Source organism: Solanum stenotomum, chromosome 4 (genome assembly GCF_019186545.1).
Source record: "Solanum stenotomum isolate F172 chromosome 4, ASM1918654v1, whole genome shotgun sequence".
Classification (NCBI taxonomy): domain Eukaryota; kingdom Viridiplantae; phylum Streptophyta; class Magnoliopsida; order Solanales; family Solanaceae; genus Solanum; species Solanum stenotomum.
In genome coordinates, this window is record NC_064285.1 from 49,642,038 (window position 1) to 49,667,762 (window position 25,725).

General features: G+C 36.2%; 1 protein-coding gene, 1 non-coding gene and 2 pseudogenes across 2 annotated transcripts in view; 3 read left to right on the plus strand and 1 right to left on the minus strand.

Moving 5' to 3' along the window:
- Positions 1–25,725, minus strand: part of LOC125862275 (anthranilate phosphoribosyltransferase, chloroplastic-like) — a 1,111,005-nt gene that overhangs the window by 703,690 nt on the left and 381,590 nt on the right. The window lies entirely within an intron of this gene.
- On the plus strand, positions 5,659–8,022 carry LOC125862765 (F-box/FBD/LRR-repeat protein At5g56420-like; annotated as a pseudogene).
- LOC125863466 (U6atac minor spliceosomal RNA) lies at positions 8,146–8,206 on the plus strand (annotated as a pseudogene).
- Positions 17,431–17,554, plus strand: LOC125863477 (U6atac minor spliceosomal RNA). The gene has a single exon (XR_007446150.1). It is a non-coding gene; the product is annotated as a U6atac minor spliceosomal RNA (small nuclear RNA).

A 25,725-nucleotide genomic window follows, 5' to 3' on the forward strand; every position in this document is an offset into this window, starting at 1 on the left:
TACATGTTTATAGAACTCAATTCAGTGAGAAATCAGTCTTCAGTGTTTAGTGGTAGGGTTGTAGCTCATCCCCTCCATTTCAGTTGGTTTAGTATTCATTAGAGGATGAATGATCCCAAGGAGGAGATATTGTAACACCTGAAAAACCAATCCCAGAATATTTTTAGATGAAAACTACCTAAATAAGTGAACCACGGCAGGGTTCACGGACCGTGATAAGGTCCACTATCCATTGACCTGTCCGTAGTCATGCTTAGAAGTCACTAGGCCCAGAAGTTAGACCCAGAGCACCTTCACGGTCTGTGGCCTTGACGATGAGCCGTGGTGGCGTCTGTGACATATAGGCAGTAGCCTCCCTAGCCTAGCCCTCAAACACCCCTCGCCCAAGTAAGGACCATGGGGACCTTCACGGTCCGTGGTCTTGAAAACGGGTCGTGGGGGCATCCGTGAAACCTAACCAGTAGCCCCTAAATCCCGAGCGACAAGACCTCAGCCCAAGTTAGGACCACGAGGACCTTCACGGTCCGTGGTCCCTCACATGGACCGTGATAAGGCTCGTGAGAGAGACCCTCAGTTGAGTAGTCACCAAGTGAAGACCACAACCCACTTCACGGTCTTTGGTCCCTTTTACGGTCCGTGAAGGTAGCCTTGGTCAGCCCCGTCAGCAGTTTAAGTCAGGGTCTTTTGGTCTTTTCCTATTTCGTTGGACACCTAAACCACGTCGTTTTAACCCTAAACTACATGGTTTTTAGTATTTTTGCCTAGAAACATAACTAGAACTTACCTACGACATATCATTAATCAAAACTTAGAAAATTAGAAGAAAAAGAGGAGAAAGAGGCGAGCAACCCTAGTCCAAGAACGCAGCAAGTTTCCATCAGTTCCAGCCCCGAATCGAAAGATTTCTCAATGGAATTTATCAAGAGGTATGCGGGATTCTACTAGTGGGTTCCTTTCGCTCATTAGGTCCCTAGAATTCAGTCAGATTCTTGATTACCTATTATTAACTAGACCTGGGGTAGCTAGAACCTCAGCAGATTATCATGAATTAGTTATTTATATGTTCCAAATCAGATTATCATGTTATTACTTCGTTTCTTGCACGAATTTCAGAACCCTAGCTTGGTAGTTTTTCAGTTCTTGAATTACACATGCTAGCTCAGATATTACAGATATACATGCCTCAGTTTTTTAATGCACTACTTTCAATATATTAATGTGAATTCTCAGTTTGCATGTCAACTTTGAGTTATCCAGTATATTACAGAAATTTAGTCATGATGAGTTAATCATTTAATCTATTGAGAGCAGCATAATACCGAGTTAGACTAGGGTCACTCACCCATATTGTCCCAGAACTATGAGCCATGTAGGTTGTAAGTCCCCTCTGTGGGCATCATTTTAATAATCACGCCAACATGCCTCTACACCTTTGGTTAGGTGTATTGGGTCCTCTCGATGGGGCGTATACATCGAACTCCACATTTAGATCATGTGGTTTTATTATCTCTTATTACTAGCTCCCACAGTTCAGTTAGGCTTCATTGCATTGACCATATTTTAGTATAATCAGTATTCAACATCAACATGTTAAAATTTGGTCATTGCATCCAGTTAGCTCAGTATTCAGTATCTATATCATGTTCAAATTTTACTCTTTCTTTTTTGCTTGTTCAGTTATATGTTTATTCCAGCTTTACTCTATCATGCATGCTCATTACCTTTCAAGTACTAATGGATACTCTGCGCTACATCTTCTTGTGATGTAGATTCAAATTCTAAGCATCTAGATCACGCTTAGATCGGTTTCTGATCTCCAGTTCAGCAACATCAGTGGTGAGTCCTCATTCTTCGAGGACAATAGTCATGTTATCTTTTCATTATTTCAGACTTTTAGTTTCAGTTTTCTAGACATAGTTGGGGCATGTCCCAGCACTTTTAGTCTGTTAGAGGCTATTTTCAGAGATAGTTAGATTCAACTTAGTATTTCAGGTTGTTATTTATTTTGTATTATAACTCTCAGATTTGATACATTCAGTTTAATATATGAGTATTCCCCATCACTTTCATTATCATGATTTAGCTTCCGCATCAGTTATTATTATTCTTAGTATGCTCATGTCATGCCAGCAGGGTTAGCTTGGGGCCACTTGTGATCCTATGTCCTATGTCCGCATCTCGAGGTAGCTCGGTGCGTGACAAGTTCTCTCATGAGTGTGTCAAAGTAAGAGGCGAGGTTCCACAAGCTGTTCGGCCACACCACTATGATTCTACCTATTAACAAGAAAAGAGTTTAATGCTTTGTCTGTGGGTTATGGCTTCAGCGGATGGAGACTTAGTCTATCGTTTCTATGGGTCATTTATTTATCGATGTTATTGATCACAGACAAACTATTGAGTAGCTTAGTCATGAGCCCCAAGGAGGTAATGAAAAAAGGTCCACAATGATGTTAAAATATTGAAGTTGTTGCTTGATTCAGAGAAGTAGGGCATAAGACGAGGCAACAACAACGTATTTTGCTTTAGCCATAGACAAGGTGACTGAGTTATGTTTCCTAGCTGCTCATAATACTAAGCATGGCCATAAGAAGTAAGCCATTTTAGATGTGCTTTTTCTACATACCAAGTAGACTACGTATTCTGCAAATGCAAATCCGACCAGATCAAATGAATCATAAATAGGATACTAGAGAACCAGGCTTAATGTTCATTTGAGATATCACAAAATCCTTTTGATAGCCTTCAAATGGAATTTCTTTAGAGATGATTGGAAGCTTGCACAAAGTCCAACACTAAATACAATGTTAGGTCTGTTAGCCATTACGTACAATAGAGATCTGATCATTCCTATATACTTTGTGTCATGTACCAGGACTAGGTTAATCTTTATCAAGCTTCGATGTTGTTGCAATTGGAGTGCTATTCGTCTTTGCTTCATTCAAGTTGAACCTCTTTAGTAGCGCCTTTATGTACTTTGACTGATGAGTTGAACTGCCATATGAGGACTATTTGATTTGAAGCCCCAAGAAGAAGTTGAGGTCTCCCATCATGCTCATTTAAAATTCGTTACTCATCAGTTGTACAAAGTCAGCCCCATGTTTTGCATATATTCCTCCAAATATAATGTCATCTAGATACACACAAATTATGAGAATATTGGAGCCATGATTTTGAAGAACATTGTATTGTCAATCTTGCATCTTGAATACCCGTGTGCAAGCAAGAAGCTTGATAGCTGATCGAACCATGCTCTTGGGGATTGTTTTAATCCATACAAGGCTTTTCCTGTTTTGTACACGCAGTCAGGATGGTCAGAATTTTCAAATTCGGGGTTTTTTTTGACAAATTAAAGAAACTTTGACCACCTTAATAAGCACTGGGTTCTTGTTGAATTTTCAGAGACAAAAATACAATACAATAAAATAGAGATTTTATCGTGGAAAACCTCCTTTCTAAAGGGAAAAAAAACAATGATCTACCCTAGTAGCATTTTAAACCAAATTTCCTTAACTTCAAAGAGCAACTTTAGATTACAACTCTATAATCAAAAAGACTAACTGTAGTAAATCACCTAAATAGCTCACTCTAATTGTTCAGCAATTAACTATAATCGTACACTCTACTCTCCAAGAAGACCAAACTCACTTTTTGTTACAAAACCTCAAAAATTCTCTTTCCCTCTTAGTACAATTATCTCTAAACAATAATTATAAGATGAACCAATCCAAACTAAGCCTATATAAGAAAAAACTTAATTGTAGTTCTTCTTTCATTTGTCGTATACTCACTATCATTGCACTACTCTCGCCACTAAATTCTCTCAATTTATGAATTTCAAAAGATGTGTTTCTCTTTGTCAAAGATCCTTTTATAAGAGAGGATTAAACCCTAATTGAATCCTACCGGGAAAGTAATTCTTTTCCTAATTTTTTTTCCTTTTCGTATAAGGAGTCTTCTTCACTATTCTTCCTTCGTTAGGAGTGTTTATCTTTGACGCGTTATTTCTTCTTTCCCGCTCTTTTATCTTTGTTCTGGTACAAGCTTGTGAACCTGGATCACTTTGTCATTGTCAAAACTTTACTCAGAATATTGTCATGCCATCATTAATTTATTTTTCCTCTAAGGACTCAATTTCTCGAGTATCTATCAACATATATAGAGATTAGTTAGAGAACTCGATATCTTGACCATGGTTCTTTTTTAATGCAATATTGTAAAATATTAAATATATAGTCATTAAACTAAATTAATAGAAATTATTTGCGTAATGGAAATAAAGTCCTATTATTTGCTACTCCTACAAAATGAAAATGCAACGTGGAGACCTGAAGAAATCTCATTTAACATAAAGTTCGTGTCATGCTGATGCATGTGAGTTTGTCACGTCTTTCCTTATCTTTTATGGATTCAAATATAATTAAAAATTTTAAAAAGGAAAATAATAATTTTAAATGTATTAAAAGAGAAAATAGGTGTGAAAAATTGAAACAAGGGATTATATCTTTTTCAAATATGTAAGAAGTAAATTATTACATCAACGATGATTTTTGTATGACATCAGAAACCTATTTAGAATAAATAATCAACTAAGAACCATTAAAGACATAATTATCTTGAATGTCTAGATCTTATTAATTAATTAATTTATATATATTCTTTCTATGATCTCACCAAAAATAGAAAAAAATTAAATGGTCAACTCCATGGCCACTATATAAGTAGTGTGACATTAACCCTTTCATGAAAATATACATACATTCAACAACACCAAAACAAAAAAATCAAGATTTTGAAAGGGCAACCGAAGTCTACATCGTGTATGTATTCTTTATCCGAATTTATTTCTTAACTTTTGTGTTTCAATTTTGATGAATAATTTTGTTTACTAAATACAGGACTTGTAAACTTTAAGTTTAAATGTCTTATTGCTCTTTTTTATGGTTTAAAATCGCTGCAAATTGTAATTATATAGTATTACATGGGATAATCTTAGTAGCATTGATTATTAAATTTTCACTTTTTTGGAGAGATCATTCAATTTATCACCTTAATTGTAATCTCCTCCTTAATTTTTCTCTTTCCCGGCCACTAAGTTTTAAAACAATAATATATTAATGAATATCATATATTATCACATTAAAAAATAGTGTATTGTGATATAACTTTGGTAGTTGGACATTAAAGAAAGAATAAACAAACAAAAAAAGAAACAGAAATTGTCTATAGCAATTATAGTTACAAGTAAACTTATTCTCGGTATTGATATATGATAATTTCCACCCCTTTTTAGCCCTGTGTTGTTTCTCAACAAAAGAGAAGTAGCATAACTTTTTGGGTTTTAAAAGGTTTGAAAGGAAAATGAAGAGTTCTGACTTTTCCGAAAGATGGTGACTTTTGTGACTTTTGGGAAAGGTTGTGATTATTCTAAAGGATTGTGGCTTTTCCAAGGGGTTGTGACTTTTCCAATAAAGCACAATAAGCACATGTTTACGCTATTGTTTGTTGTTTATAAATATATGTGTTTGCTATTAATTTTTAACAACAGAATTTCTGAAATTCTTCTTATTCTTCACAAACAAATTCTAGTGTACTTTTTTGCTGTTGAGTGATTAGATGACATTGTGATTTCACATAGCAATAGTAATAAATTTAAACAACATGAGCATCCAAGACAAATTCTCTGGCACCTCTGAAAGTCTGCTTATTCAAAACTTACCTGAGAAAAAACCCGAAAATTGAGACAATGTGAAGAAATTGATAGGATTAGTAAGCTACCTTATGGTCTTATTATCCAAATTCTTTCTTTATTGTCCATAACAGACACATTCAAAACATCTACTCTCTCTAAAGATTGGCAATACTTCTGGATTTCTATTAACAACGTAGTTTATGACACCGAGGACTATGGTCGTTTAGATAGCTCATCAGTGTACAAATTCATTTCCTTCACAGATAATATACTCCCTCTCCTTAGCCATTAAAATGTGCAGTCTAAACTTTGTGTTCATATATGGTGATGGTCTGTCATATTTTCCCGTAATTGACATGTGGCTTGAATTTTCTGTGAATAAGAAAGTGGAGGATTTACGCCTGAATATATGTTATAGAATTGTTTATTCGACTAGGCATGACCAACCATATAGCTTGCTAGAAGTTCTCTGTAGTAGTTCATCAATTATAAAACTTAAGTGCAATAATTCCATAATATGAGAAGATTGCGTACTAAATTAATCATCTCAGAACCTGGATGAACTCATTAAACAAATAATGTCAAATTGTCCTCAATTGGAATCATTGAATCTATATGGATTTTGTTGTGTTAATCATTTGCACAAAATCCATAGATTAAAACCACAAAATCCATATAGATTCAAAGATTCCAATTAAGGACAATTTGACATTGTTTGTTTATTGTGTTCATCCCAGATTAACAAACTTTCCAACATTAAACTCTTCAGATATGTCCAATTTAGTACGCATTATTCTAATGTTATGCAATTATTGCAATTGAGTTTTATAATCGATGAACTACTACAGAGAACATCTAGCAAGCTATAGGGTTGGTCATAATTCCCAGTCAGATAAGCAGTTCTAGAACATATATTCAGGCGTAAATCCTCTACTTTCTTATTCACAACAAGTTCAATTCACTTGTCAACTATGGGAAAATAAGAAACACCATCATCACGTCTGAACATAAAGTTTAGGCTAAACTTTTTAATGGTAGAGTAGTTAAGGAGAGGCAGTACATTATACGTGAAGGAAATGAATTTGTGCAATGTCAAGATTAATAATGACTGCAATTGATCCATCACGATCATCATGACGAGGATCGGTATTCACTTGAAGGTGATACATGCTGCTTTGAAATTGTTGCCCCATCTGTTGAACATTTAACGATTTATGAGGTTTTAATCATATGAAAATTAAGCTCAGGGACTTGTCATCTCTGAACCACACAAATCTTGATCTCTACTGTGATGAATTAGTTTAAATGTATGAAAACATATAGAAGGATCTTTTGGCAAGCGTTCGTTGTGCTAATGAGCTAATATTGTCATTATGCTTTACCAAGGTCAGTTTTTAGTCCCAAATGTCTCCAGTCTTTTTTTGTTGATTGTGAATTGAGCTCCCGTTTTCTACCTATCAATTTGAATGTACGATGGGGGTGATGATTTTTTCAATTAACCTGATTAATTATCTATTGATTTACTTCCTTTTAATTAACTCATATAGTTTTAATTTAGTAGGTGAGGTTAAATATCAGTTCCTTTTATTGGTCTAAGCTATAAGGTGTTACAAGAATGGGAAATTACTACTAGTTTAGTTTGTAAGCTCTGTAAATCAATGTACCTACGTTTATTCTGCCTCATTCTTCCATTTGAGTGATTTCCAGTTTCATGTTGGAAGAGGAAGACATCTCTTTAGTGTTGCTGGAATGCAGATGGTTGACAATAAGTTCTTGTATTTCAAAACTTTCCTTCTCCTAGACAACCTCTTAAGTTGGACTCATAATTTGGAAAACCTAATGATATTTCCTGATATGCCAGTATGTTTTCAATTCAAAATATCTTTATGTCAAATGTATATTGATCCCTTACAGCCTCAGTGACTTCAATTTCATTACTATATTGATTAAGCTTACCACATAATCCGATTTGTCCTTGTTCTATATTTGTAGTACCATGCTTTTTGTAGGGTGAAGAAATTGATTTACTGGAAGACAAGTATATCCTGTTTGAACAAAACATATTCAAAGTTTCTTTACAGAATTTGAAGAATGTCAAGGTTATGGCATTTTGTAGTCGTACGCGTAGCTTTGACGCAATAACGCTCCATCAATTCTTGAAGTTCTTACTTGAGCATGTAATAAATCCTGAGAAACTTGTTATAGTACCAAAGCATAAGGATTGCAACAGTTTTTCTAATAATACATCATAACTAATGAAGCATTTGTTAGCTTTTCCAACAAGTGCAATTATTTCCTTCAGACCAATTAGTCATAATGTATTCTATTTCTAGTTTGTTTCTCTTGTTTTCATTGACATTTTTTTTTTAATGAGGATAACTTAATATGAAAATTAATATATGTGCCATCCATTAATTAGAACAAATAATAGTTGATCGTCCCTTAACCTATGGTTTGTGCTCATAAAAAGGAGAGCTAATTTGCATCTCCCTATACAAGGATGGAATCAACCTTCTTGGGAGTGGACTAGTTGGCTGGGCGGCCTAGATTGATTATCACTCTTGCTAGCTGGGCTGGAAGTTGACTGGATTACTTGATATTGTGGTTACTTCGGTTGGGAGACTAAGTTTTGTTTCTTGGGTTTGGATTTGTGGTGCCTTTCTCTATTGTAGACTTAGTTACTCTTTATACCTATCGGGCTTACGGGGTCTGTTTGAGTTTCATTTTAACATGTGTATGAGTGTACATTATAGGCTTATAGGGTTTCAGTTAGGTTAAGCCTAGATTTACTTAGATTAACTTTCAATATGGTCATATGCTTTCTTTCATATCCATTTTGACCTCCGACGTGGTACTATATGTTTTGTTCTTTTTCGGGCGACTTGGGATTAGGGTTATTCATGATGCATACTTCTTTTGATTCCTAGTGAGGGGACGTTGATCCACAGTGGCTTAGTATTAATTGATCTCATATTTGACATCTTTTTGGGATTCAACACCATTCGAGACACTCTTTCTAGTTGGATGGATTTAAAGTGGTCTTTCTAGATGGGTGGCTTCGATATTTTTTAGACCCTTTTTGGAGTCGACACACCCCTATGTCAGTCTTGCTAGTTGGGCTAGGAGTGGACTTGTTGGCTGGGCGACCTAGATTGATTATCACTCTTGCTAGTTAGGATGGAAGTTGATTAGATTACTAGATATTGTGGTTACTTGGGTTGGGAGCCTGAATTTTGTTTCTTTGTGGTGCCTTTCTCTTTTGTAGACTTAGTTACTCTTTATATTTGTCGGGCATACAGGGTCTATTTTATTTTCATTTAAACATATGAATGAGTGTATGTTCTAGGCTTATAGGGGTCAGTTAGATTTAGCTTAGGTGTACCTTGATTTACTTTCGGTATGCTCGTATGCTTTCTTTCATATCCGCTTTTACCTCTGTCTGTTTCTAGATTCTATCTTTTCATATTATTTTTACCTTACTTGCTCAGTTGACATGTGATGTCCACAAAGTACCCAGTTTTTATACTCATGATACAATCTTAATTTGTTTCATAATGCAGCTGCGGTGATTGTTTGTGCAATTAGAAGAATTAGGGATTTGGAGATGAGTGTGAGCACTTGGAGTTTTGTATCAGCTTATCTCATTATGTACTTATTTAGCTAGTCTTTTTCCTTTTCGAACATGCTTTATTTTTGTCCACTTTTAAGATTTTTAGACAACTCTGTATTCCTGATTTCTAGGTTATGGGAGGGACCTTTTGTATATAGTTTTTTGTTTGCTCCCGTGTTTCTTTTGTGTTTAGGTTTAGTTTGATTTCTATTTAGTTGTACTGTTACACTTATTGCTTGCTATTCTAGGTTACACATTAGTTTCCCTACTTGAGGGTTATAGTATATGCCCTCATGACTCAAAGGATCGGCTTATGAAAAGTTGGTATCAGAGCTCTAGATTTTTTCCTGTCTGACTTGTGCAGAGTTAATACAGATTAGAGATTTCTGGATTGGTATGGGGACATATGTATCCTATCTTTAGAAGGCTATATGGTGTCTTTTGGAATTTATCCTCTTTTATATCACTTCCATGCAGTGTGTGTAGTTGGTTTCTTGAAATCTCACTTGTTTCATTCTTTTCAGAGGATGGCTCATAACGCCACACGACAAATCGAGAAAGGGGTCGACCTCTACTGCCGGCCAGGAGTGCAACACTAGCCCTAAAAAGAGTGAGATCTATAGCCATTAGCTGACCCTCTAGTAGTTTAATTTTTAGTTCAATCAGTGGGTCAGGTCCATCTCAGCTGTCACCTGGACCCTCTAGGACTTCGTACCTTCAGGCAACCATTGTACAATTTCTGATTGTGCTTGGGGCATGCATCGGGATAGAGCTTCAGCGTACACTAGCACCATAGGATCAGCCTATAGCGAAGGCACCTCACCACTAGGTACCACCTAGAGTTGACCAACCCGTGAATGTGGCTGAAGCCATACTGTTAAAGAAGAAGATACTTGGAGTGTTTCTCATACTCTAACCTCTAAGGTTTTTTGGGGCTGTGGGTGGGGATACCCAAAACTTTATTACAACTTTCCATAAGTGACATCATATTCTAGGTCTAGTGGAGTCGAGAGGAGCCGAATTCATTGTGTATCTGTTAGATGGGTCAGCTAGTAAGTCGTAGTGTACCTTTATTTAGATCAATGCAGTTAGGTCTCCTCTTTTCACTTGGACCAAGTTTACTGAGTTTTTTTCTTAGCTTAACTCATCCCTCGCAGCTTCAATGATCTCCTCAAGATCAATTCTACAGGTTAGAGTAGTGCTCCCATGAGTGTGTCAGAGAATTAGATGAGGTTCTACAAGTTGCTTGGCCACACTACTATGATTCTACCTACTAACAAGAAAAGAATTTAATGCTTTCTCTGTGGGTTATGGCTTCAGCGGATGGAGACTTAGTCTATAGTTTCTATGGGTCATTTATTTCTCAATGTTGTTGACCACGTCCACACTCTTGAGTAGCTTAGTCATGAGCCCCAAGGCGGCAATGAAAAAAGGTCTACAATGATGCCAAAATCTTGAAGTTGTTGCTTGATTCAGAGAAGTTGGGCAAAACAAGAGGTAATGACAATGTATTCTGCTTCAGCCATAGACAAAGAGACTGAGTTATGTTTCCTAGTTGCTCATAATACTAAGCATGGCCCTAAGAATTGAGCCATTTTAGATGTGTTTTTTCTAGTTACCAAGTAAACTACGTAATCTGCAAATGCAAATTTGACTAGATCAAATGAATCATCTTTAGGATACCAGAAAATCAGGCATTGCGTTCGTTTGAGATATCACAAAATCCTTTTGATAGCCTTCAGAAGGGATTTCTTTGGACATGATTGGAAGCATGCACAAAGTCCAACACTAAATACAATGTTAGGTCTGTTAGCCATAACGTACATTATAGATCCGATCATTCCTATATACTTTGTGTCATGTCCCAGGACCAGGTTCATCTTTATCAATCTTCATTGTTGTTGAAATTGGAGTGTTATTCGTCTTTTCATCATTCATGTTGAACTTCTTTAGAAGCGCCTTTATGTAATTCTACGGATGAGTTCAACTGCCAGAGGACTATTTGATTTGAATACCCAAGAAGAAGTTGAGCTCTCCCATCATGCTCATTTAAAAGTCGTTGCTCATCAGTTGTACAAAGTCAGCCCCATGTTTTGCATATTTTCCTCCAAAGATAATGTCATCTAGATGAACATGAACTACGTCCATATTGGAGCCCTGATTTCGAAGAACAGTGTATTGTCAATCTTGCCTCTTGAATACCCGTGTGCAAGCAAGAAGCTTGATAGGTGATCGCACAATGCTATTCGAGATTTGTTTAATCCATACAAGGCTTGTCCTCTTTTGTACACGTACTCAAGATGGTCTGAATTTTCAAATACAGGGGGGTTGCTTGGCAAATTAAAAAAGCCTTGACCACCTAAACAAGAACTGGGTTCTTGTTGAATTTTTTGAGACAAAAATGCAAAACAATAAAATAGAGATTTTATCGTGGAAAATATACTTACTCAAGGGGAAAAAACAACAATCTACCCTCGTAGAATTTTAAACCAAACTTCCCTAACTTCAAAGAGAAACTTTAGATTACAACTCTAAGATAAAAAAGTCTAACTCTATTAAATCACCTAAATAGCTCACTCTAACTGTTCAACAATTAACTATAATCATATACTCTACTCTCCAAGAAGCCAAACTCACTTTTTGTTACAAAACCTCACAAATTCTCTTTCACTCTTAGTACAATTATCTCTAAACATTTATTCTAAGATGAACTAATCAAAACTAAGCCTATAGAAAGAAAAACCTAGTTGTAGTTCTTCTTTCTTCTGTCGTATACTCTTTAGAGTTGCATTGCTCTCACCACTAAATTCTCTCTTTTTATCAATTTCGAAAGTTGTTTTTCTCTTTGTCAAAGATCATTTTAGAAGGATGGATTCCACCCTAATTGAATCCTATAAGGGATGTAATTCTTTTCCTAAAATATTTCTCCTTTCTGTATAAGGAGTTTTCTTCACTATTTTGCCTTAATTAGGAGTGTTTGTCTTCGATGCGTTATTTCTTCTTTCCCTCACTTTTACCTTAGTTCTGCTACAAGCTTGTGAACCTGGTTCACTTTGTCATTCTCAAAACTTTACTCAGAATATTGTCATGTCATCATTAGTTTATTTCTCCTCTGAGGACTCAATTTCTCAAGTATCTATCAACATATATAGAGATTAGTTAGAGAACTCAATATCTTGACCATGGTTCTTTTTTAATGCAATGTTGTAAAATATCAATTATATAGTCATTAAGCTAAATCAATAGAAATTATTGGCATAATGGAAATCAAGTCCTATTAATTGGTACTCCTATAAAATAAAAAGGAAATGTGGAGAGGTGAATAACAACTCATTTAACATAAAGTTGTCGTCATGATGATGCACGTGAGTTTGTCACATCTCTCCTTATATTTTATGGATTCAAATATAATTAAAAGTTTTAAAAAGGAAAATTTTAAATAGATTAGAAGGGAAAATAGGTGTGAAAAATTGAAACAAGGGACTATATCTTTTTCAAATGTGTAAGAAGTAAGTTATTACGTCAATGATGATTTTAGCATGACATCAGAAACCTATTTAGGATAAATAATCAACTAAGAACAATTAAAGACATAATTATCTTAATTGTCAAGATCTCATTAATTGATTAATTTATATATATTCTTTCTATGCTCTGACCAAAAATAGAAAAAATTAAATGGTCAACTCCATGGCCACTATTTAAGTAGTGTGACATTAGCCCTTTCATGAAAATATACATACATTCAACAACATCAACACAAAGAAAATCAAGATTTTGAAAGGGCAACCAAAGTCTACATTGTGTATGTATCCTTTATCCTAATTTCATTTCTTAAGTTTTGTGTTTGAAGTTTGATGAATACTTTTGTTCACTAAAACACAAGACTTGTAAACTTTAAGTTTAAATGTCTTGTTGCTGTTTTTTATGGTTTAAAATCGCTGCATATTGTAGTTATATAGTATTACATGGGATAATCTTAGTAGAATTGACTACTAAATTTTTACTTTTTTGGTGAGATCATTTAATTCCTCACCTTAATTGTAATCTCCTACTTTATTTATCCCTTTCCCGAACCCCAATTTTTGAAATAATAATATATTAATGAACATCATATATTATCACATTAAAAAAGAGTGTCATGTGTTATAACTTTGTTAGTTGTAGATTAAAGAAAGAATATACAAAAAAAAACAAAAACATAAATTGTCTATAGCAATTATAGTTACAAGTAAACTTATTCTCGGTATTGATGTATGATAATTTCCACCCCTTCTTAGCCCTGTGTTGTCTCTCAACAAAAGAGAAGTAGCATGAATTTTTGGGTTTTAAAAGGTCTGAAAGGAAAATGAAGAATGTGACTTTTCCGAAAGATAGTGATATTTGTGACTTTTAGGAAAGGTTGTGATTATTCTGAAGGATTGTGGCTTTTCCAAGGGGTTGTGACTTTTCCAATAAAGCCCAATAAGCACATGTTTATGCTATTGTTTGTTGTTTATAAAGATATGTGTTTGCTCTTATTTCTTGAAACAGAATTTCTAAAATTCTTTTTATTCTTCACGAACAAATTCTAGTGTACTTCTTTGCCGTTGAGTGTTTAGTTAACATTGTGATTTCAGGTAGCACTAGTAATACAATTTGAACAACATGAGCAACTAATACCAATGCTCTAGCACCTCTGAAAGTCTGCTTATTGAAAACTTACCTCAGAAAAAAAATTGAAAATTGAGACAAAATGTGAAGAAATTGATAGGACTAGTAAGCTATGTTATGATCTTATTGTCCAAATTCTTTCTTTATTGTCCATAACAAACACTTTCATAACATCTGCTTTGTCTAAAGATTGGCAATACTTCAGGACTTATATCAACAATGTTGTTTATGACACCGATGAGTATGGTCGTTTAGATAAGTCAGCAGAGCACAAATTCATTTCCTACACGGATAATGTACTACCTCTCCTTAGCCATTAAAATGTTCAGTCTAAAATTTGTGTTCAGATATGATGATGGTCTGTCATATTTTCTTGTAATTGACAAGTGGCTTGAATATTCTGTGAATAAGAAAGTGGAAGATTTATGCCTGAATATACGTTATATAATTGTTTATCCAACTAGGAATGACCAACCCTATAGGTTACCAGAAGTCTCTGTAGTAGTTCATCGAATATAAAACTTAAGTGCAATTATTACAGAATATCATAAGATTGCGTACTAAATTAAACATATCTAAAGAGTTTAATGCTGAAAAAGTTTGTTTATCCAGGATGAACACATTAAACAAATAATGTCAAATTGTCCTCAATAGGAATCATTGAATTTATATGGATTTTGTGGCTTTAATCGTTTGCACAAAATCCATAGATTAGAACCACAAAATCTATATAGATTCAAAGATTCCAATTAAGGACAATTTAACGTTATTTGGTTAATGTGTTCATCCCAGATTAACAGACTTTCTAGCGTTAAACTCTTCAGAGATGTCCAATTTAGTATGGATTTTTCTAATGTTCTGCAATTATTGCAGTTGAGTTTTATAATCGAAGAACTACTATAGAGAACTTCTAGCAAGCTATAGGTTGGTCATGATGCCCCGTCGGATAAGCAATTCTATGACAAAGTTCAGGCGTAAATCCTCCACTTTCTTATTCACAACAAGTTCAATCAACTTTTCAATTACGGGAAAATTAGAAACACCATCATCACGTCTGAACATAATGTTTAGACTAAATTTTTAATGGTAGAGCTGCTAAGGAGAGGCAATACATTATCCGTCAAGAAAATGAATTTGTGCAGTGTCAAGATTAATAATGATTGCATTTGATCCATCACGATCATCCTGACGGGGATCCGTATTCACTCGAAGGTGATACATGCTGCTTTGAAATTGTTGCTCCATATGTTCAACATTTAAAGATATTTGGGGTTTTAATCATATGAAAATTAAGCTCAGGGACTTTTCATCTTTGAACCATGCAAATCTTGATCTCTACTGTGATGAATTAGATGGAATGAATGAAAACATAGTGAAAGATCTTTTGGCAAGCGTTCGTTGTGCTAATGAGTTAATATTGCCATCCTAATTTACCAAGGTCAGTTATCAATCCCAAATGTCTCCAGACCTTTTATGTTGACTGTGAATTGAGCTCGTGTTTTCTACCTATTAACTTGATTGTACGATAGGGGTCATGACTTTTTCAATTAACCTGATTAATTATCTATTGATTCACTTCCTTTTAATTAACTCATATAGTTCTAATTTAGTACGTGAGGTTAAATATTAGTTTCTTTTATTGGTCTAAGCTAGAAGGTGTTACAAGAATGGGAAATCACTACAGGTTTAGTTTGTAAGCCTTGTAAATTAATGGACTTACCTTTATGCTGCCTCATTCTTCTATTCAGGTGATTTCCAGTTTGATGTTGGAAGACGAAGACATCTCCTTACGTTTACTGGAATGTAGATGGTTGACAATAAGTTCTTGTATTTCAAAACATTCCTTCCCCTAGACAACATCTTAAGGTTGACTCGTAATTTGGAAAACCTAATGATATTTCCTAATATGCCAGTATGTTTTCAATTCACAATTTCTTTATGTCAAATGTATATTGATCCCTTATAGCCTCAACGACTTCAATTTCATCACTATGGTTGTTAAGCTTACCACCTAACCTTATTTGTCCTTGTTCTATATTTGTAGTACCATGCTTTTTTAGGGCAAATACATTGATTTGCTAGAAGACAAGTACCTCTAGTTTGAACAAAACATATTCAAAGTTTCCTCATAGAATTTGAAGAATGTCAAGGTTATGCCATTGGTAGTCGTACGTGTAGTTTTGACTAGATTACTAGATATTGTGGTTACTTGTGTTGGGAGCCTGACTTTGGTTACTTGGGTCTGGATTTGTGGTGCCTTTATCTTTTGTAAACTTAGTTACTTTTTATATCTGTCGGGCTTATGGGGGTCTGTTTGAGTTTCATTTTAACTTGTGCAGGAGTGTACATTCTAGGCCTATAATGATCGAGTTAGGTTTAGCCTAGAAGTACTTACATTAACTTTCAATATGCTCGTATGCTTTCTTTCATATCCGTTTTCACCTCCGATATGTTACCATAGGTTTTGTTCTTTCTCGGGTGACTTCGGATTAGGGTTATTCAGGTTGGATACTTTTTGTGATTCCTTGTGAGGGGACGTTGATCCACGGTGGCTAAGTATTGATTGATCTCATATTCGACATCCTTTTGGGAATCAACCCAACTCGGGACACTCTTTCTAGTTGGATAGCTTTGAAGTGGTCTGTCTAGATGGGCGGCTTTAATATTTTGAGACCCTTTTGGAGTGGACAAGCCCCCATGTCAGTCTTGCTAGTTGGGCTGGGAGTGGACGAGCTGGCTGGGCGACCTAGATTGATTATCACTCTTGCTAAGTGGTTTGGAAGTTGGCTGGATTACTAGATATTGTGGTTACTTGAGTTGGGAGCCTGAATTTTGTTTCTTGGATTTGAATTTGTGGTGTCTTTCTCTCTGATAGACTTAGTTAGTCTTTATACATGTTGTGCTTATAGGGTCTATTTAATTTCCATTTAAACATGTGGATGAGTGTATGTTATAGGCTTATAGGGGTCAATTAGGTCTAGCTTAGGTATACTTAGATTTACTTTCGGTATGCTCGTATGCTTTCTTATATATCCGTTTTGACCACTATCTGTTTCTAGATTATATTTTCATATTTTTTTTACCTTTATTGCTCAGTCGACACGTGATGTCTACAAAGTACCCATTTTTCATACTCAAGCTACAATCTTAATATGTTTCGTCATGCAGGTCCTAGTACCAACTAGCAGCGATGATTGTTTGTGCAATTAGAAAAATTAGGGATTTGGAGATGAGTGTGAGCACTTGGGCCAATTAGTCATAATGTTTGTGCTAATGAAGCATTTGGTAGCTTTTCCAACCAGTCAATTATTTCCTTCGGACCAATTAGTCATAATGTTTTCTATTCCTTATTTGTTGCTCGTACTTTTGCTGACATTTGTTTTTTGTTTTAATGTGGATAACCTGTTATGAAAATCAAATTATGTGCCAGCCATTAATTAGAACAAAAAACAGTTGATCGTCCCTTAACCTATGGTTTGTGCTCGTAAAAAGGGGACCTAGTTTCATCTCCCTCTACAAGGATGGAATCAACCTTCGCGTTTTAGCTGTTACCACACATCCATTTAAGGAATTCCAATTCAGTGGGACAAGCAAAGAATGTGGTCCAGTTGATGATACTGCTTCTCTCTTAGCAAGAACATTTTGGATCTAGCTTTGGGTATAGAAAAATCTTTGGTAGGAGTGTTACCCCCAAATGCGCCCTAACAGAGGCAACAAATCATTTAGGCTACAATGTGGATATCAAACACCCTAAAAAAAGACATTATTTATGAAATTTAGCTATCTTTTATAGTAGAACTAGATAAAGGATGCCCGTGCAAGGTACATGCTTTAGGTATTGATTTGCAAATAAAGAAAAGATGATTAAGCTTTATATTAACATATTTATGTTTCATCATATGTTACATTTAGTTTGCGGAACATTATACTGAGAGTTTGGTAGAAAGGCTACAACATATCAGTCTTTTTTAATTTATCTTATAATCCTGAGGCTGTGGAAGCAGTACCACAAAGTTCTTGTTCGAAGGTCCATCCGTAGTTCGACTACCTGAGAAGTGGAAGGAGTCGATCTCTAATAAAATAACAATGTAACTGTTACAATAAGTGTTTCTAAATGACACATAAAGAAACAAATGGCTTTACAACATAAATATTATGAAAGTAAAGTTCCAAAATGATGGATGTGTTAATTGTGTATTTCACCATTGGTTATGCTGAAATGCAACAAAAGAAGTGTTGGTATCAAGAAATTAAACCCAGCTCCAGCCGAAGATGATATATGACTCGACTACATTAAATCAACCTACAGTTATATCCTTATTCATTATCATTGTCCATTTGTTGTATGATGGACTAAATCACATCCCTTTATTTTTTAGTACTGTAAATAGTTGTTAGTATGCAATATATACTGAGCAACACTTACACACATTGGAAACTAGGATAAGTTCTGTAGTAGTGTAGTAGTTATCTTCTCCACAATTTTGAAATGTTTGTTACAAGGTTGCCAATAGAAATAGGACAGTTTTAAGCATATGATTGGTTTTCTTCTCTTAACTTTGATTATATAGTCTTGTACAGAGCATGATCAGAAATACAACAACATAAATTCCTTTATTTTCTTCAAGAAGGCAAAAGCTTTGAACAAATGCATAGAAATGCTAATCCAATTCTGATAAAATAAAATCATTGAGACAATAAACAATTAGATGTCATAGTAATAATAATAACAGTTATAGAAGTCAGAAAAATAAGAACAGTAATAGTAAAGTTGAAAGATTCAAAGGGTTTGTTGGTAAATTTCAGAAGTATGAGCTATTAGAGAGCAGAGAAGTCAAGAAGAATATCGGTACAAGAACATTTTTATTGATGTTTTCAGATTACATTTATATGACTAGAATAAAAAACAGAAAATAGAAAGCAGTAAACCCACGACTAGCAGATTCCTAATAAAGTAGCAAAATTAATATTAATTACAGTTGATAAAGCAAATTCTTAACTTCCTCCTTGCTTTGGAAACTTCAAACTCTAAATTTCTATCTGAGATGCTAAAACTTGCTGAGTGGTAAAGGCTTAGGGAATATATCTCCATATTTTTGCACTTCTCTCAAGAAAAATAACTTGATTTTGAAGTGCTTAGTTCTTCCATGAAACAGAAGATTGTGAGATATAGCTATTGTTGCTTCATTGTCCACGAACAGTTTGATGCTTCCAGTTGGTTCCATATGCAAATCAACCAAAATTTTCTTCAGCCACAATGCTTGATTTACTGCTGCTGCAACTGCCACAAACTCAGTTGCGGCAATAGATTGAGCTACAATATCTTGTTTCTTACAACTCCATGAGAAAATTCTAGAACCAAGACTAAAACAGTACCGTGAAGTACTCCTTGCATCATCCTCGGGACCGCCCCAATCACTGTCAGAATACCCACAAAGATTCAAAGGTTGACTCTTATGAAACTTGACTCCATAGGTGATGGTTCCTTTGATGTATCGTACAATTCTTTCTGCTGCCTACAAATGTACTTCACTAGGACAATGCATGAACCTTGATAAAACACTTACAACATACAATATATCGGGACCGAGCACATAATCATCTATTCAACTATACCAAGATCTTGGTACCTGATTTAAGCCATAAAGAGCTTTATGTAGTCGATAGACTTTATCTTCCTTTCCATCTATAACAAACCCTTCAGGTTGCTCAGCATAAATTTCTTCTTCAAGAATGCTATTAAGAAATGCTGATTTGACATCCATCTGATGCACTTTCCAGCCACATTGTGCAGAAAATAGTTATTAGCATTCTGATCGTGTCGAGCCTAGCAACTGGTGCAAAGTGTCAAAATAATCTACACGGAAAATCTACGCATAACCCTTAAATACAATCCTTATTTTATTCTTTTTGATTGAATCATCAACATTTAGGATGGTTCCGAACATCCACTTTACCCCAATTACTTTTCTACCTTGAGGTTTGTCAATAAGCTACCACGTATCATTTTTTTCGATCATAAACAGCTCCTCCTCCATTGCATTTCTCCACTTGGGGTCTTTGAGAGAATATTTAGGGTTAGCAGGTTCATGAATCGCAACATTGCATCTCTCATATATATCAGAGAGAAATCGAGTTCCCCTAACTGGTGGATAGTGGTCCCTTTCATTTAACCACGAGCTTGTTTTCTGGACAGAATTCCTTGAGTCATCCCAATCCCATTCTTCATTCTCCATGAAGTGGACATCTCTGCTAATAACTATCTTCTCACCTTCGGGTTGAAAGATTTTGTATGCATTTGAAACATTATTGCACCCAATAAAAATGCCCGAGTGAGCCTTCTTATCTAGTTTATCCCGTTTGACCTGAGGTACATAGGTAAAACAAAGACAACCAAACACTTTAACAAAATGCAGCGGAGACTTGTATCCATACCATGCTTAAAAAGGAGTTTTGTAAAACCCCATATGCTAGAACTACCAAAATGCCGTTTTCCAGAAGTTGCAGGTGCAAACCATGGTCACCTCTCATTAACTGTAGGGGGACCCACGGCCCGTGTTGGTGGTCCATGGATGCCACCTGCGACCCCTCCTCGGTAGAATCCTTAGAAAATGGCTAAGGCCGACCCACGGTCAGGACCTACGGACTGTAGGAGAACCCACGGTCCATCCTGCAGGTTCGTGGTTCGCACCCGCGACCTTCCTCCTAGAAGCCTCAAGAAATTTGGTTAAGGGTCTGGCTACACTAGGACCTACGGACCGTAGGTCATACCAATGTTCGCGGTCCAGGGCCGTAGGTCGGACCCTCAGAATCTAGCTTCAGTCCCGATTGATGGTCAACCGGTACAGACCGTCAGTCGATTGACAGTTCGTCAGTCCCGTCCATTGGTGACCCCGAAAACAGTTAAGTCAGGGGTCTTTTGGTCTTTTCCTTATTTGTTTGACCCCTAAACTATGTCGCTTAGAGCTTAAACTACGTTGTTTTGGTTAGTTTTAGCCTAGATACATAACTAGTACTTACCTAAGTTAATCATTCTTCAAGACTTAGAGAAATTAGAGCGTAAAAGGAGAAGAGAGGTCAAGAACACAAGAACGCATCAAGGTTCCATTAGGTCCACCCTTGAAATCGAAAGATTTCTCCGTGGAATTCGTCACCAGGTATGTTGGATTTCACTAGTGGGTTCCTTTTGCCTATTAGGTCCCTAGAATTCAGTCAGATTCTTGATTCCCTCAAATTAACTAGACCTAGAGTTTCTAGAATGTAAGAAATTGTTGGGTTATAGTTATTAGAATGATCCAAATCAGATCATCATTGTATTACTTGGTTTCTTGCATGAATTTAAGAACCCTAGCTATGTAGTTCATTAGTTCTTGAATTACACATGCTAGGCTAGATATTTCATTTATTTCAGATATACGTGCCTCAGTTTTTGAATGTGTCTTTATCAGTTTATTAATGTGCATTCTCAGTTTGCATGTCAGCTTTGAGCTATCTAGGATATTACAGTAATTCAGTCATAATGTGTTAATCACTTAATCTATCTGGAGTAGCATAATACCAAGTTGGACTAGGGTCAGTCACCCATATAGTCACAGAGCTACAAGCCACGTAGTGGTAAGTCCCCTCTATGGACATTATTTTAGTGATCACGCCAGTATGACTCTATACCTCTGGCAGGGTATATTGGGTCATATCGATTGGGCTTATACATCAGACTCCACAATTAGCTCATGTGGTTTTATTGTTGGTTATTAGTAGCTTCCACAGTTCAGTCAGATTCTACTGTATTGACCATTTATCAGTTAATTCAGTATTCAGTCTTAGCATGTTATAAACTTGGTCATTGCATTCAGTTAGTTCAGTACTCAGCATATATATCACGTTCAGATTATATCATTGCTTTATTGCTTTGTTCAGTTATATGTTATTTCAGTGTTACTCTATCTTCCATGCTCAATACCTTTCAAGTACTAACGCATACTCTGTGCTACATCTTTTCGTTATGTAGGTTCAGGTTCTCAGCAGTCAGATCACGCATAGATCAGTTCCCGATCTTCAGTTCAGCAGCATCAATGGTTAGTCCTAATTTTTTGAGGACTAGTGACATGTTTATCTTTCTTGCTTTTAGCTTTAGTTTCAGTTTTTCTAGATTAGCTAGGGCCTGTCCCATCATTTATAATCAGTAGAGGCTTTATTTCAGACATAGTTAGTTTAAGCTTTAGTCTTAGAGTTTGACTTCTCATATGTACTCAAACTCGCATTTTTCATATATTCACATTCAGTATATGGGTATTCCCTATCATTTCAGATTATTCATATGATTTAGCTTCCGCAAAGTTTTATTGCATCAATTTATCTTTAGTATGCTTATGATTATGCAAGCAGGGTTAGCTTGGGGTCATTCGTGATCCTAGGTTCAGTGTCTGCATCCAGGGTAAGCCTAGGGGTGTGACAAACTTGGTATCAGAGCACTAGGTTTAAGAGTCCTAGGATATCTGAAAAGCCACACTAATTAGAGTTATTTATGGGTGTGAAGTGCACCACATTTAATGAGAAGGAGGTTGCAAAAAATATTAGGAAAACTTCAATTTCTTGCTACTCTTATCGTGCGTGAGGTATGATCCAACTTCTCGTTCTAATCCTTCGTTGGGCATTTCAGATCATGCTTCCTCGTAGAGCCTACGCAAGGAATGTAAATGCCAGGAATGCAAACGCAGCTCCCCAAGTCCCAGATCAAGAAGTTTCGAATGCAGGATTTGGAAACACAATCTAGTTGTTGGCTAAGAGTGTGACCAAAAATAATTATCAATAGGCTCCAGTTTCGGCAAATGCTAATGTTGGGTCAGCTGCAGCTAGAGTTTGTGATGTCTCTAGGATGAATCTACCAGAGTTCTTAGGATCGCAGGTTAGTGAGGATCCCCAAATCATCATTGATGAGGTCAAGAAAATCTTTGGAGTGATGCAGGTAATTGGAAATGATCGGGTTGAGTTGGCATCTTACCAGTTTAAGGATGTAGCTCATATTTGGTATACTCAGTGGAAGGAGAACATGGGTACAGATTCAACTCCTATCACTTGGGATTGCTTCAGTGAGACCTTTCTGGACAGGTTTTTCCCAAAAGAGTTGAGAGAGAAAAAAGCTCAAGAGTTCATGAATTTGAGGTAGGGTTCTATGACAGTCCAAGAGTATGGGCTCAAGTTCACCTAACTCTCTGGGTATGCTCCTCACATGGTTGTTGACTCCAGGACTCAAAAGAACAAGTTCATGTATGGGGTATCCAATCTTGTGAAAATAGAGTGTAGGATTGCCATGCTACTTGAAGATATGAACATCTATAGGCTAATGAATCATGCTCAGCAAGTTGAGGGTGATAAGCTTAGGCAATAATCAAAGAGAATAAGAAATCTAGGACAGGAAACTATGACTATTCTCAACAGAAATTAGGTGGTGGAAATGGGTCGCAGTTTCAGCATAAACCTCCAGCTCAGCACCTTCATCAGCCAGTGCTCCATCCTCCAAGTTCTGTAATGATTAGAAAGGTAGGGTGACAGGCTCTAAGACTGAAGGTAGTGTTTCAGGCACTAGAACAAACCCAACTTGTCGTAAGTGTGGTAATAACCATCCAGGCAACTGTCTTGCAGGAAAGAAAGGGTGCTTTAGGGGTGATCAGTCTTATCACAGGTTGAAAGATTGTCCTTCTAAACAGAGTCAAGGAGGTAATAATGGTAAAGCTCAGTCCACAACACAGCAGCACCAGCAGGTCACCCGACTCAACATAGTTACACATCTGGTACAGGTGGCAATCAGCGCCAAAATGGGTCGTATACTCTCCAAGCTCGCCAGGATCAAGAAGACTCTCCAAATATAGTCATTGGTACGTTATAAGTATTTGACTTAGATGATTATGCATTGTTAGATCCATGGTCTACTCTTTCCTTTGTAACTCCTTATATAGTAGTCAAATTCGATGTTAGTCCAAAAACTCTCTCAGAACCCTTCTTCGTCTCAACCCAGTCGATGAGCAAGTTATAGCTAGATGGGTATAAAAAAATTGTCCTGTCATAGTCTCTTAGAAAGTCACCTCAGCTAATCTTGTAGAGTTAGAAATGGTAGACTTCAATATCATTCTAGGCATGGATTGGTTACATTTCTGTTATGCCTCAGTTGATTGTAGAACTAGGATTGTTCGTTTCCAGTTTCCAAACGAACCATTCTTAGAAGGGAAGGGTAGTAGTTTAGCGTCTATGGGTCGATTCAATTCTACCTTAAGGACAGAAAGATGATTTATAAGGGGTATCACTATCATCTAGTTCGGGTTAAGGATTCAAGCTCTGAAACCCCAACTCTTGAGTCAGTTTCCAGTAGTCAATGAGTTCCTAGATGTGTTTCCAGAAGATCTTCCTTGAGTTCCTCCCAAAAGGGAAATTGACTTTGGAATATATCTCCTTCCAGTTACCCAGCCTATTTGTATTCCTCCTTACACGATGGCTCCAGCTGAGCTTTTGAAAGAGCAGTTGAAAGACCTTCTTGATAAGGGCTTCATTAGACCTAGTATTTCGCCATAGGGTGCACCATTGTTGTTCGTAAAGATAAAGGATGGATCTCTCAGAATGTGCATTGACTATAGGTAGTTGAACAAGGTCACAATCAAGAATAAATACCCTATCCCGAGGATTGATGACTTGTTTGATCAACTTCAGAGTGCTAGTCATTTCTCAAAGATAGACCTCAGATTCGGTTATCATCAACTTAGAGTCGGAGATAGTGACATTCCGAAAACAGTCTTCGGAACTCATTATGGTCATTATGAATTCGTAGTTATGTCATTTGGACTAAGCAATGCTTCTACAGCTTTCATAGATCTGATGAACAGAGTGTTCAAGCACTATTTGGACTTGTTTGTAATCATCTTTATTAATGATATCCTTATTTACTCTAGTAATGAGGAGGAACATGTGAATAACTTGAGAGTTGCTCTGCAAACTCTCAAAGATTGCCAGTTATTCGCTAAGTTTAGAAAATGTGAATTTTGGTTTAAATCAGTTGCCTTCCTTGGGCATATTGTGTCTAGTGAAGGGATCCGAGTGGATTCTTAGAAAATAGAAGCAGTGAAACAATGGCCCAAACCTACCTCTCCTACAGATATCATATATTTCTTAGGGTTAGCTGGCTATTACAGAAGGTTCGTGGAAGGATTTTCATCCACAGCCTCTCCATTGACTAAGTTGACTTAGAAGAAGGTCAAGTATCAGTGGTCAGATGATTGTGAGAAAACCTTCGCAGAACTGAAAACTAGGTTGACTACAACTCCTATTTTGACTATGCCAGAGGGTTCAGACGGTTATGTTATCTACTGTGATGCATCGAGAGTCGGCCTTGATTGTGTGTTGATGCAACGAGGTAAGGTTATAACATATGCTTCTAGGTAGCTTAAGGTGCATGAGAAGAACTATCCAACTCATGACCTCGACCTTGCAGCAGTAGTATTTGCACTTAAGATTTGGAGACATTACTTGTATGGTGTTCACATAGATGTGTTCACTGACCATAAGAGCCTTCAGTATGTGTTTACCTAGAAAGAGTTGAATCTTCTCCAGAGAAGATGGCTTGAGTCCCTCAAGGATTATGATGAGTGTGCATTACCATACTAGTAAGGCCACCATAGTAGCGGATGCTCTTAGCAGACTATCGATGGGTAGTGTGGCATATGTTGAGGAAGAAAGAAAGGAACTAGGAAACGATGTTCACAGACTTGCTCACCTAGGAGTTCGT